The sequence below is a fragment of the Rhinolophus ferrumequinum genome, chromosome 12 (assembly GCF_004115265.2).
Source record: "Rhinolophus ferrumequinum isolate MPI-CBG mRhiFer1 chromosome 12, mRhiFer1_v1.p, whole genome shotgun sequence".
Taxonomy (NCBI): domain Eukaryota; kingdom Metazoa; phylum Chordata; class Mammalia; order Chiroptera; family Rhinolophidae; genus Rhinolophus; species Rhinolophus ferrumequinum.
This window is the reverse complement of record NC_046295.1, coordinates 74,565,556-74,569,348: the sequence shown is the minus strand read 5'-3', so window position 1 is coordinate 74,569,348 and position 3,793 is coordinate 74,565,556.

Below are 3,793 nucleotides of genomic sequence, written 5' to 3'. Positions count from 1 at the left end.
CCCCCCGCCCGCCTGCGGCTCCCCGCCCCGCGCCCCCTCCCGCGCTTCTGGGGGCGGAGCGAGGGTGGAGGGGGCCATGCCGCCCCGCCTGGCCGTTTCGCTGCGGGGCCACTCTCCGAAGCGCATCCCTGCAAGGACACAAAAAAGGGTCTTGTTGGAAGCCCGCAGGAACTGCGGGGCAGTAAGAGCAGCGTGTGCTCCCCACACGGACTGAAGTCCTGTCTGTGAGATGTGGGACCTTGGCTGTGTCTCTTTAGGCTTCAGTTTCCTCATCTGTAAAATGGGGGAAATAGTGCTTTCCCTTTGGAGTGGTGTAAAGTTCAGATGAGTGAGGTTTCCAGGGCGGGCGAGCCTTTGAACTCTCCAAACCCCGAAACTGCCAGCTTTACCGTTTTCACGGCTCAGACCTCTCTCTCCCGCATGTTCTATTTCTCCCTCCAAGACCCCACCCGTCAACCACCAACTAAATTCCAGTAACGCCTACCTGTTAAACACCCTCCCTCATCGCTATCCTGAGGACGGAGCGCCTCCTCTGTGATTCTTAGGCAGCAAAACTTTCCCCTGGAGCAGTCTGTAGTCGCCACTCCTCAGGTTCCCTGCCCATCCCCTCGTTCCACGGTCTTCGGGTTCACAGTGCAAATGCCTTGTTGGGGTCCCCGGGACCTCTTGAAACCGAACCCGGCACATGTCTACCCTCCCAGGATCCAAAGCTCTTGATCACGCCTCCTCCTCAAACCCTCTCCTCTCTTGGTTTCTTTCGGATTTCCCCTCGCATCTCACCCCGGCTCCTTCTTAATCACTTTTGCAAGTCCTTTCACCTCAGCACATCCCCAGGGGCCGGACTCCTTTTCTTCTCTTCCCACACTGTGTCTGTAGGTGACTCCCCCCCGAGTCCACGATAGGGTATCCACTTGTGTGTCTATTTACCTGGCCTTGTAAACTTCAACGGCTCAAAAAGGAACACTTATTTGTGCCACAAATGTTTCTACCCTCTACTCCTACCCCACCCCTACTCTCAAGCACTTCCTCCTCACCCACAACCCTCCCCTCTTCATCTTTTTCATAAAATGTATCGCTCTATGAAACTATCTTTCTACTTGGTATGTGTGTTTCTTTGTGTCGTTGGTGCCTTCCCTTGTGGGAGAGACATAAGGCCACCAGTGCACATACTTTGTCGGAGAGCAGCTAGCTCAGTGGTCTCAAAAAGTGTGGTCCCAGGACAAGCAGCTTCAGCATCACCTGGGAACTTGTTAGAGATGCAAATTCTCAGCCTCCCCCCACACCCCCAGAGCTAAGGATGCTGGAAGTCTAGAGGTGGGGGCCCAGCAATCTGTATTTTAACAAGTCCTCCCCGGATTTAAGGTTTTTGAACCACTGGCCTAGCACATGATCTGATGTTCCGTAACTCTCAGCTGAATTAAGAATCATGTGCAGTAAGTGTTAAGTACAAGTTAGCTTCTTTCATAACTAGAGGTCCCCTGGGGAGGCGTCAAAATCAGGGCTAGATTAGTGTAGAAAATAAATATGGTGTGTGTTTTTATGTGCACAGATTATCTGGGAATGGATGCAATGAATCCATGTGGTGGTTATTGCTAAGGAGTGGAACCAGATGTTGGGACTCAGAGTAAGGAGAAAAGCTTTCTTTTCATTGAATACTTTTTTGCATACTGGGGATTTTGTAATGTGTGTCCTCTCTATTCAAATAGAAAAAACCTACTTAAAACAAACAGAACCTGGCAGTTTCCCTTTTCTAGCCCTTTCTCCCCTTGCAGCCTGGCTCTGCTTCTGACTAAAAGGCCCAGAAAGAGCAAGGCTGCTGTCACCAGAGAACTCTGCCCCCTGCTGGCTGTTTTTCCGCATGGCCCCATGGTCTCTGGTTTCCTCCTCTCTACTCCTCTCCCTCAGTGGGCTCATCAATATGGATTCTCAGGTCCAACTTGGCCTCAGGACCTTTGCACACGCTGTTCCTTCCACCAAAACTCTCTCTGCCCAGTCGGACTTACTCCTACTCATCTTTCCCATTTTATTTCAATGCTCTTTATCCCCAAAAGCCTCACCTGATCATCACCCAGGACCAGAATGAGCCCTGTCCCACACTCTCATAACACCAGGAACTTGTTCTCTTGTAGCGCTTATATGCGTTGTAGGTTTGTGTGATTGTTTGATTTGATTAGAATGTTTCCCTCACCACAGGGCAAGGCCCCCAAGATGAAGCTCACACCTGCCTCGTTCTTGGCTGTATCCCTGTCTTGCCGTTTGTCTGCCTCTGACCTCAGGACTACTTCCCCGCAGACCCCTCCTTATCCCTACTTTCCTTTCCAGCTCTTCTGTCATGAGCCTTGCTGGTGGTGGGAGTCCTTTTCATCTGATTAATGTGTAAATTGGGGGGGGGGAGTATTGATTCCTAGGATTGTTGGGGGACACTGGTGGGGAAAGGCTCCATAGTAGGTACTGGATGCATAGTAGGTGCCTGCCTCACAGGACCCTATACACTTAGGACACTGGCGGGGATCTCAGAATATTGTAATTGCCCTCACCTTTCTCATTTTTGTGGTAGTTGATTCTTCCCAAGAAGCATTTTCAGAAGAGCTGTAACTGGTATTAACTAGGACCACTTTTTATACTAGTTACATTAGTAATAGGCCATTTATTAGGCCAGATCTTACATTGTTTTGTGTGCATTGCATCATCTTCTTTAATTCTTGTAACAATCCTGTGAGGTAGCGACTATCATTATTATCTCTTATCCCTTAGAACCAGGACTTTGAAGCTTCGAGGTAAAATGCCCAAGGTCAGTTATTAGTAGAAAAGCCAGATCTGTCTTATTCATTCTTTCACCCATTCGGCAATTATTGTGAGTCTACTATGTTCAGGCCCTGTGCTCAGCAGTTGGGGTTATAATGATGAGAGTGAGAATAAAGGGATTTGATTAGTCAGGGAGATCGAGGAAGGGTTTTGGAAGGAAGAGACAACAGAGCTGGTCTGAAGGATGAGTTGTTTCCATGGGCTGAGTGATTGGCTGAATTCTTCTGCTCATCTTTGAGGGTCAACTTAGAATCTTTGTCCCCCACTGAAATCCCAGGACTGCAGGAGATTTCTGCAGTGCCATTTAGCCTAATCGGATCACAAGGAAGGGGCATTCACTACCTGCAGAGGCCTGTGATCCAAAGGGAAGTTCTGGCCCTGGGAAGGCCACATGGTCCTAACACATTGTAGAATCCAGAGTCGAGGGTATGCCTCAGCCGACCCGTCTCCTCTGTCCCCTCACCCTCCCAAACACACACACTAAGGGCTCTCCTCCCACTCTGGGGCTGCGTAACGGTGGTAGTGGTGAAGCAATCACAGAGATCATTTCTCACAGTCCACAGGGAGATCAACAGAGCCTGAAGGGAACACAGAGGGAATCCAGATGGCCCCTGGGGGGAAGTATTAAAAACAGCGTCCCTGAGGAGATATTTTAACAGGATTTTGAAAGATGCATAAGGTTTTGGCAGTGAGGTGAAGTCAGCAGCATTCCAGCTTGAAGGAACCAAAGGATCAAGTTCTAATGTCTGACCCAATGGGTTTGGCATCCCTTTCTCTGCTGTCTGACTTCATCAGTGTATGATAGGGACAATATTGGAGCTACCTCATTGAGTCGGTGTGAAGTTTAGACAACATAGCACTAATGTAAATCTCTCAGAACAGCGGTGGGGCACAGATTCAGGATGCAATACAGGTTAACTGTATTGTTGGTAAGGAACCCGCAAGTGCAGGGAAATGTTGCAAAACCTCCTGTGTAGCAGGTGAGGGA